Genomic DNA, 11,189 nt, shown 5'->3' on the forward strand with positions numbered 1-11,189 from the left:
CCTGGCCTAGGCCTGTATTTTTCAACCTTGGCCACTCGGAGATGGGTAGACTTCAACTCCCAGAATTCCTGAGCCAGCATGGGGGAAATATGGCCCCTTCATGACTCGTGGACTTCAACTCCCAGAATTCCTGAGCCAGCAGGGCTCAGCTTGGAAACCTCTCCCTTTCCCCTCAGCATGGCTGGCTCAGGAATTCTGGGAGTTGAAGTCCACGAGTCATAAAAGAGCCAAGGTTGCCTACCCCTGGGATAACCAAAGAATCCCTAAAACGTCTGCAAGAAAACAAGCAAGCTCAGAGAGCACCGAGGACCCCTCAGTTGTTAAGTGAGTTTCATCCCATTGACAATCTTTCTTTTCACAGTTACTGTAGATCCCTGCGGTTGTTAAGTTGGTAACACAGTTGTTACGTGAATCTGGGCTTCCCCATTGACTTTGCTTGTCGCCAAAGGTGATCACGTGACCCCAGGACACTTGCAGCCATCATAAATATGGACCCATTGCCGAGGGGTCTGAATTTTGATCACATGATTATGGGGATGCTGCAGTGGTCATCCGTGTGCAAGACAGTCTTGTCGCTTTTTTTCAATGCCATTGTAACTTTGAACAGTCACTAAATGAATAGTTGTAAATCGAGGACTGCTTGTGGTCCAGACAAGAAACCCAAGCCGTGACTGCTTAAGACTTCCTTTATTGTAAAGCAGACATGTCAAACACAAGGCCCGGGGGCCGGATGCGGCCCGTGAAGTGGTTTCATGTGGCCCGCGAAACTATCCTTGAAACAGTGAGGGAACGGCTCCCGCTGCCTTGGCCCTGGCCCAGGCCAGCCGGGAGCCAATGTACAATTTTGTGGTGGCCATCTTGGCACTTGCCCCGGTGGACCATGCCTTGGCACTTGCCCCAGTTCCACCCCCTTCTATCCTCTCTCCCTATTCTCACAGACCATTACAATCAGAGTTGAGTGGACGAAGGAGGAGGAGTTTTGAGGTGCAGAAATTCCAAAGCACCCCTAGAGGACAGCAAAGAGTTATTTTTTCCCCGTGTCTCTTTCCTGCCATCTAGTGGTCGTCTCAATCTTTGCAGTCCAGATCAACTAAGCCCTGAGCAAAATGAGACTTACCCTGTTCTTAAACCTCTTGTCACAACAGGATAAATACATTCAGAAGAGAAGAGGCTCAAATAAATTGCGGAATTACCTCAGACTCCAGACATTTCTTCCTCCCACACACAACCCACGAGTGTTAGGATGTAACAACTCTGTTGAATACACCGCAGTGATTCTGGTGAATCCTTCCTGGCAATATGTCCGAAGACTTTTTGAAATTGCAATTAATTCAGAGTGCTACAGTGGCTTTGTAGAAGATTCCAGCAATTGACACTGTTCCTTTGAACCAAGCGGAGCGTGCAAAAAGGATAACCTAAAAGGATATCTAAGAACCTTTCCTTACATCTGCCTGACGAGCCATGGTGGCGCAGTGGTTAGAATGCGGTATTGCAGGCTGACTCTGCCCACTATCAGTAGTTCGATCCTGACCGGCTCAAGGTTGACTCAGCTTTCCATCCTTCCAAGGTTGGTAAAATGAGGATGTAGATTGTTGGGGGCAATATGCTAATTCTCTAAACCAGGGCTTTTCAACCTTTTCACCCATTGTACCATTTTTAGGATATGGCAACATCCGAGTACCATCAGTTGCCTAGCAAGGTGTCAAAAACTTCATGACCCCCCCAAAAGGAAAAACGTGATAAAGTACAGGTAGTCCTCGACTTACAACAGTTTGTTTAGTGACTGTTCGAAGTTACAATGGCACTGAAAAAAGTGCCCCCCAGGCCACAGCCAAGCAAGACACCTGCCTGCACACCCGGCGGCACTCTTCCTCCTGTCCGAGGTTTTCATTGTTGTGAGCATTTCTGTTGAGGATTGGCAGCGGGGGTGGGATGGGGGGTGTTTGGTTTTTATTCCCCCCCCCCCGCTGGGTGGTTGCAGCAGGTTTTGGTCACTTCACATGACCCTGGGACACTGTGACCGTCATAAATATGAATCAGTTGCCAAGCATCTGAATGTAAATCACAAGACCCTGGAGATGCTGTAACATTCCAGCTGATAGGCGCTTCTTCTGGGCTCAGCAGAAGCGCCAGGATCAGTGCTGCTTTCCAGCTGATTGGTGCTTTTTCTGGGCTCAGCAGAAGCGCCAGGACCAGCGCCGAGCTCCAGCTGGATCCTGGTGCTGATCCTGGCGCTTCTGCTGGGCCCTGACAGCCCTGCAGCTCCAGCCGTCTCTCGCTCAGGCTTGTGCAGTGCTGCCACTGGTTCAGCTCATTCCCCTCCCCCGCTACCACTTTTCTAGGATGGTCGCATACCATCTGCCAGGTGCCAATGTACCACAGGTGGTACCCGTACCACTGGTTGAAAAGCTCTGCTCTAAACTGCTTAGAAAGGGCTATAAAGCCCTGTGATGCAGTATACAAGTTTAAATGGTGTTGGTGTTGCTATTGCTAATCCAATGGAGAAACTTGGTTTTATCCAAGCTGGGGTGGAGACCCAGCAGCAGAAAAAGACATCTCACTTCCTGCTCTGGTCGACCTGCAGTTGAACAGGACCAACGATCTGTATTAGATCTGTGGAATTCCCTGCTCCCTTTGTTCGTGCTCTTTCACCAAATATGACTATATTTATGGTGGGATTCGTTCCATGCAGATACAGATTTTATATGATATTTGACTTTGTGTTGTATCTGTCTGTGCTTGCTATATAACACTAGTCCTTCATCATTTTCAAAATGAATTCTTGTACTAGTTTAAATTGTTGCTAGTTACCCTAAACTGAACACTAGAAAATCAGGATGTATTAGAAATATTATTATTATTATTATGGATCATCGCACAGTCAGCCAGATGTTCAGACTGGATTTGGCATTTTGTCTACCTATCGAGTCCTTACCCAGGACCTGGGATAGGCAGATGTGGATGTTTGATGGTATTACAGGTATCGTCGCAGGATGGAAGCAGTTCCTAATAAGGCCGCCTTTTGCAATTGACTAATAGCGAATTTGTCAATGCCAATGGTGTTCAAGTGGTGCTCCAGTTGTTTTGGGATTGCACCCAAGGAGCCTATGACTATTGGTACTACCCTTGCTTGCTTTTGCCACAGTCTTTCTATTTCTATTTGTAGGTCTTTGTATTTTGTTATCTTCTCCAGTTCTTTCTCGTCTATTCTGCTATCTCCAGGCACTGCCACGTCCACTATCCAGACTTTTTTGTCTTTCTTATCGACAATTGTTAAGTCTGGGGTGTTATGTTGCAGGTGCTTGTCTGTTTGAATTCTGAAGTCCCAGAGCAGTTTAATTTTATCATTTTCTATGACTTTCTCTATTTTATGATCCCACCAGTTTTTGCTTACAGGCAAGTGATATTTTTTGCAGATCTTCCAATGCACCATTGTTGCTACTTTGTCATGCCGCTGCTTGTAGTCAGTCTGTGCAATCTTCTTGCAACAGCTTACCAAGTGGTCCACTGTTTCTTCAGCTTCTTTGCATAGGCGGCACTTACTGTCTGTTGCTGTCTTCTCAATTTTGACTTTGTATGCATTTGTCCTTAAGGCTTGGTCTTGTGCAGCCAGAATTAGTCCCTCGGTCTCTTTCTTCAATTTTCCTGCTCTTAGCCATTGCCAGGTCTTATTATTATCTGCTTTCCCAGCTATTTTTTTAATGTATTGGCCATGTAGTGCTTTGTCTTCCCATGCCTCTATTCTGTTCTTCATTTGGTCTTTCTTGTAGGCCAGTTTGGTCTCTCCAGTAGTTAGTAAGCCTTCCTGATATACTAATTTCAGTGCATCTTCATCATTGTTCTTCAGATATTCTTCCAAAGCCATTTTTTCTTCTTCAACCATCTGATGTACTTGTAGCATTCCACGCCCACCTATTTGCCTTGGTAGATAAAGTCTATCAATGTCACTGCGTGGATGAAGGGCATGATTCATTGTCATTATTTTTCTGGTCTGCCTATCCATTGCTTTTAGTTCTGCTTGAGTCCAGTCCACTATTCCAGCTGTGTACCTAATGACTGGGATTGCCCAGGTGTTGATTGCCTTTATGGTATTTCCTCCATTGAGTTTGGACTTTAAGATCTTCTTCACTCTCTTGATGTATTCACCTCTAATCTTTTTCTTGACTTCAGTGTGCTTGATGTTGTCAGCTTGAAGGATACCCAAGTATTTGTAGTACTCTTCCTCATCCAGACTCTTAATGTTATTTTCGTGGGGCATCTTGATTCCTTCAGTTTTCACTATTTTTCCTTGTTTGATAGTAAGTGTGGCACATTTGTCCAAGCCAAACTCCATTACAATATCTTGGCTATATATACGGACAGTGTTGAGCAGCGATTCTATTTCAGATGATGTTTTTCCATACAGCTTCAGATCATCCATATAAAGGAGGTGGGATAGTCTGGCAGATGTTTTTGATGTTTGATAGCCATGTCCTGAGTTATTCAGTATTGTTGACAGAGGAAACAGTGCAATAACAAATAGTAATGGTGATAATGAATCTCCTTGAAATATTCCTCTCTTGATATTAACCTCTCCCAGCCTCTCACCATTGATCTGCAACTGTGTCTTCCATTGTGCCATCGATCTTTGCACAAATTTTCTGATGTTTCTACTGACTCCTGTTATTTCTAGGCACTTTATTATCCAATCATGTGGCAGAGAGTCAAATGCCTTTTTGTAGTCAATCCATGCCACATTCAGGTTGGTCTTCCTTCTCTTGCAGTTTTCCAAGATCATTTTGTCTATTAGGAGTTGATCTTTTGTTCCTCTGCTATTGGGGCGGTTTCCTTTCTGCTCAGGTGGAAAGAGATTGTTTTCAACTAGATGCTGTTGCACTGCATCAGCTACTACACCAGTTAGTAATTTGAAAGTTGTTGGTAAGCAGGTAATTGGCCTGTAGTTACCTGGTGTTGCCCCTTTTGCTGGATTTTTCATTATTAGGTAGGTTTTCCCAGTTGTTAGCCACTTTTCAATTTCTCCTCCTTGTAGTATATTGTTGAATTGTTTGGCAATGAGTGGGTGTATAACAGTTAGATGTTTCAACCAAAACCCATGCAGTTCATCTTCACCTGGTGCTGACCAATTTTTGATTTTCTTTGCTCTTTTTTCTACCATTTTTGTTGTTATTACTAGTTCTTTCATTTCAACTTCTGTTTTATTTGCATCCACCTCTTTTAACCAAGCCGCATCCTTGTTGTATTTCTTTGGGTTATCCCATATCTGCTTCCAGAACTGCACTGTTTCTTCCTTGTCAGGTACTGACTGATTCCTTGCAGTTTCTCCATTGATGGATTGGTAGAAACGTTTCTGATTGGATTGAAATTGGAGGTTCTGCCTATAGTTTGCAATTCGAGCTTCATATCTACTGATTTTCCTGGCTATAGCTGTTATTTGTTGCTTTATTATTTCCAGTGCTTCCTTGATCTTCCTTGTTTCTAAGTGGTATTTCTTGATTAGGTATTCTTTGGTCTTCTTGTTCTTCAGCTTCTTTTCTTTCATCTGTTCTAGCTTGCTTGCATGTGATCTTAACTTGCTGATCTTATTTTCTAGTCTAACCTTCCATTTTTCTGGTGCACTGTTTGTTTGTTTTTCTTTTTGTTGATTTTGCATCCCAGGTATTCTGTTATAACTGCAGCTGTGCTGTACATTAGTTGGTTTGTTTCTTGCAATGAATTGGTGCTTATACTTGATATTGCAGTATTTGCATCTTTTAATGCTTGTGCTAGCTGTTTCTTTGGAACAAGCTTCAATGCAGGTAGCCTTATTCTGTTGTTTTTGTGCTGTTCTAGATGCTCAGTTATTCTTTGTTTCAGTTCTTTTATTTCTTTAGTTAGAGGGTTTTGTTCTTCCTGAGGAAGAGGTGCCTGGTTTCCAAATTATTATTATTATTATTATTATTATTATTATTAAACTATTGTGGGATTTCCAAATATAAACTGATAAATGTCTGGGCACATAACACAGCAGATTTAACTGGGGTTGAAAGAAGAAGCTGTGGAAGATTGATGTGGCAAACACCAGTGGGTAATAGAAGAGAAGGCAAAGAATTGGAGAAGATTGCAAAGTATCAAGATCTGAAAATCAGAGCTGAAAGATTAAGGTATGAACTGGCCAGGGTGAGTCCCAGCAGCTATGGGCATACTGGGTGCCATACCCAAAACATCTTGGACGACACTTGGAAAACCTGGACCCTGACAAAATTTGCATCTGTCAGTTGCGAAAGGCTACACTGCTTGGATCCACACATATATTACATTGGTACATTATGCCATTCTTGCTTCTTGGGAATAACTCAATGCGAATAAAGGCCAATACCAGCTAAAGAAGTGGCAGCTGTTACAGGAATTGGGTATGTCTAGTCTAATCAAAGGAAGGACTCGGGGGCGGGGGGGGGGGCATGATAGCACTGTTCCACAAAGAAGAGTAGGTGAAGCTATTTTCCAAAGCACAGAAGGCAAGACAACAAACGATGGATGGAAACTAACCAAGGAGAGAGAAAACCTAGAACGAAGGAGAAATTTCCTAATGGAATAACTTGCCTTCAGACGTTGTGGGTACTCCATCACTGGAGGGTTCCAGAAAGAGATTGGACAACCATTTGTCTGAAATAGTACAGGGTCTCCTGCTTGAGTAAGGGGTTGGACTAGTTGACCTCCGAGGTCCCTTCCAATTCTATTATTCTATGTTCCAATACATAATTAAAAAATTCAAAAAGAGGCTTCTTTTCTGTATCGACAGCAAAATGAATCAGGATAGGTAGGTATGTTAAGGGAGTTGAGACAGGAAAATGTAATTATTCTGAATATAGATAAATGTCACGAGTTTTTCCTAATGGACTGATGGAGGCTTTGCCCGCTTTAGAAGAAACTCCATACAAATTTCATACAGCAATGGATTTAAACCATGATCTTTGCAGGTGGTTTTTTTTAATAATTTTTTATTAATAATACAAAATTAAAAACACATTGGACAGAGATATGACGTCACTGGTTCCATACATCTTCCAATATTTTACAATAGTATTAGTACTCATATAGACATATAGTTCTTGAACTTTGCTCATTATTTATAATATACTGTTCACACTTTTTCCCTTATTTCTATATATCTATTTATCTTTTAAATATACATTTGTCTATAATCTATATTTTATTCTAGCACTATACATTTATCTTGGCTACCCTCTTATTGTCTATCCAATCATAAAATTGTTCACAGATTTTATAATACTTGGTTTCACTTTTGTCCTTGAGTTCCCATGTAAGTCTATCCATTTCAGTGCAACTGAAAATTTTCAATAATATTTCCTCTTTGCAGGTGTTTAATGACATCTACTTAATCAGACAAGTACAAGAATGGTGGAATATATATTATAAAGTATAAAGTTGAACATGAATGAATTCTCTGGAGCAAATGATTAAAGCAGCAGCGAGATAGAAATTGCTGTCATTGATGTTAGGATTAATTGTGACCACATTTTAATTCCTCCTGTTGTAGAGTTATTACGATAATGGTTGTAATTATATTTCAGACGATCTTTGTGTATTATGTGGGATGTGTTTGTAAATAAATGACAGCTGATTCATTCAACATGACCATTATCAGAGATTTTCTTTTCAGTAAGAAGAAAACACCCAAGTTTTCAAAATAAGGAACCTAACAAACTGGGAAATGGCTTTCCAAGTCAGATCATTGATTAGAAGGAGCGGTAAAACTCCTTTGAAGTCAGTTCAGCCAGTCACGTCCTGGACAGCTCCCTAAAGTCTTTGGAGCAGGGGTTCTCAACCTTGGCAACTTTAAGACTTGTGGACTTCAACTCCCAGAATTCCTCAGCCAGCTTTGCTGGCTGAGGAATTCTGGGAGTTGAAGTCCACAAGTCTTAAAGTTGCTAAGGTTGAGAACCCCTGCTTTGGAGCAATGTGGAAGTAGCCAGCCATTCCTTCGGAGGCTTTTTTTTTTCCTTGCCAATTTCACAGCGTGTCTTTCTAGTACCATGGGTTTTTTTTTAAAAAAAAAAACTTGGCCACTTTAAGGCAGGTGGACTTCAACCCCCATGCTGGCCGGGGAATTCTGGGTGTTGAAGTCCACGAGTCATAAAAGAGCCAAGGTTGCCTACCTCTGCCCTTTACCATTTCAGACAGGTGGCTATCCAGTCGCTTCTTAAAAACGTCCAGTGATGCACCCACAACCTCTGAAGGCAAGCTATTCCATTGGTTAATTGTTCTCTCTGTTAGGAAGTTTCTCCTTAATTCCAGGTTACTTCTCTCCTTGATTAGTTTCCATCCATTGTTGCTTGTCTTGCCCTCAGGTGCCTTGGAGAATAAGTCGACCCCCTCCTCCTTGTGGCAGCCTCTCAAATACAGGAATCCTGCTATCATGTCCCCCCTAGTCCTTCTTTTCTCTAGACTATCCATACCCAATTCCTGCAACTGTTCTTCATATGTTTTTGTCTCCAGGACTTCAATCATCCTAATTGCTCTTCTGTGCACTTTCCCCCAAAATCTCAACATCTTTTTAATAATGTGACCAAAACTGGACGCAGTATTCCAGGTGTGGTCTTACTAAGGTTTTATAAAGTGGTACTAATATTCATAGTTATATATCTTTCATATCTCTTATACCAGCGGTTCTCAACCTGTGGGTCGCGACCCCATTTGGGGTCGAACAACCATTTCACGGGGGTCGCCAAACAACGCAGTCCGCCATTTTTTCCCCCTTTTTCTTAGCTGTGCTACTCCCTTTTATTCTATTGGCTTTCAAAAGCCAGTAGGAATTGTCCAGGCTGTCTCTGCCCTGCTGAGCCCGCCAAAAGTCCCAGTCTGCAAACGGTGCTGCAAGTTGTCGCAGTGAAGGTGAGCTGTCTGAAAGTTTCCACCCCTCCCTGCTGAGCAACTACTACAAATGTAAGTAAAAGAGGGCCAGGGGTGAGACGTGGGAGGCTGGCGGGCGCAGGGAGGGTTGCTGGCGCGGGTGAGGCCTGGCGGGTGCCTTACCTCCCTTGGGCTGGGCCAGCTGGTGGCCCAGCCGGTGGTCGGCCTGCTCCGTCTCTGCCGCTTGCCAGCTACGCCTCGGCCGGTGCAGGGGGCGGCACCACGCACGTGTGGGGCTCCCAGGCAGGGAAAGTCTTTGACTTATGACCGGTTGGGTAGTCCTCGACTTACAACCGGTTGGGTAGTCCTTGACTTACGACTGGTTGGAGGTCGCTGCATTAAAAAGGTTGAGAACCACTATCTTATACTCAAAAACAGTAACTGTGAGAGGGACCTTGGAGTCCTAGTGGACGATCATTTAAACATGAGTCAGCAGTGTGTGGCAGCAGCCAAAAAAGCTAATACAATCCTTGGTTGTATAAACAGAAGAATAGACTCAAAATCATGTGAATTATTAGTACTGCTTTATAAAGCCTTAGTAAGACCACACCTGGAATACTGCATCCAGTTTTGATCACAATATTATAAATTCAATTTATTCTCCAAGGCACCCAAGAGCAGGACAAGAAACAATGGATGGAAACTAATCAAGCAGAGAAGCAACCTGGAATTAAGGAGAAACTTCCTAACAGTGAGGACAATTAAGCAGTGGAACAACTCTGCTTTCAGACTTTGTGCCTGCTTCATCACTGGAGGTTTTTAAGAAGAGACTGGACAGCCACTTGTCTGAAATGTATAGGTCTGGACTAGAAGACCTCCAAGGGTTGTTGTTGTTGTTGTTGTTGTTGTTTCTTCTTCTTCTTCTTCTTCTTCTTCTTCTTCTTCTTCTTCTTCTTCTTCTTCTTCTTCTTCTTCTTCTTCTTCTTCTTCTTATTCTTCTTCTTCTTCTTCTTATTCTTCTTATTCTTCTTCTTCTTCTTCTTCTTCTTCTTCTTCTTCTTCTTCTTCTTCTTCTTCTTCTTCTTCTTCTTCTTCTTCTTCTTCTTCTTCTTCTTCTTCTTCCATATCAGTTATCAGACGTTGGTCATCATGTTGGCTATCCTGTTATCAGCAGCCGCACAAAAAAGTGCTGCTGAGTTTTGTCCAAACCAGTCCCTTAGATTTTCAAGCCATGATGTTCTTCTGCCTGGACCTGTTTGCCTTCCATTTTTCCCTGGAGGATTAAATGGAGTATGCCGTATTTTTCTGGGTGTCGCATCACATGTCCGAAATATTCTAATTTTCGTTTTTTAATTGTTTTGATGATTTCCTTGGCTTTCCCTGGCAGCTTATCACCTCCTCATTTCTGATCTTGTCAACCCAGCGTATAAACCAGGGATTGTGGGTTCGAGTCCTAACTGGGGTCCTGAACTCCATCCACTGCCTCTAGGTCAGTGGTTCTCAACCTGTGGGTCGGGACCCCAGTTGGGGTTGAACGACCATTTCACGGGGGTCGCCAAACAACGCAGTCCGCCATTTTTTTCCCCCTTTTCCTTAGCTGTGCTACTCCCTTTTATTCTATTGGCTTTTGAAAGCAATAGAATAGACTCTCTTGAATAGAGTCTAATTCTATTGGCTTTCAAAAGCCAATAGGAATTGTCCAGGCTGTCTCTGCCCTGCTGAGCCCGACAAAAGTCCCATTCTGCAAACGGTGCTATACCAGTTGAGTATCCTCGACTTACGACCGATTGAGTAGTCCTCGACTTACAACCAGTTCAGGGTCACGGCATTAAAAAGGTTGAGAACCATTGCTCTAGGTTTGAGAGGAGCTGGTAAAGATTCGCCTGTAAATCAAATGCTTCAGGTGGCCTTCTGTCTTCAGGTGGCCTTCTGTTGATAAACTCTCTACTCCATAGAGCAGAAAAAATATAGCCTCTGAAAGCCTGATTTTCAATCTTAGGCTAATATCGTGACAAAGGTCCCTACCAGCTCTATTTCTGATTCTGACATCCTCATATCTTTTCCCCTCCCCCTCAATCTGTGTAAATGTCCAAGCTTTCTTCTCTTCCTTTTCCCTCTCCTTCCCCCCCCTTTCTCCCCCATTCCACCCCAAATCTGCCTCTTGGCTTCTGAAGGGTTACACAGACCGTAGAAAGGGGATTCCTAGAGAGGAAGGAAGGAGATAGCAAAAATTGGGGAGGGGGGGCCCTCCGCGGCCAAGCCACCTCCCCATCCGGCCTGGCGAGCCTATCCCTGGCAGGAGCGCCGGAGGAGGGGGGGGGGAACCGCAAGCGAGGAAG

This window comes from Crotalus tigris, unplaced genomic scaffold (assembly GCF_016545835.1).
Source record: "Crotalus tigris isolate CLP2741 ecotype Arizona unplaced genomic scaffold, ASM1654583v1 scf7180000020321.186885, whole genome shotgun sequence".
NCBI classification, from domain to species: Eukaryota; Metazoa; Chordata; class Lepidosauria; order Squamata; family Viperidae; genus Crotalus; species Crotalus tigris.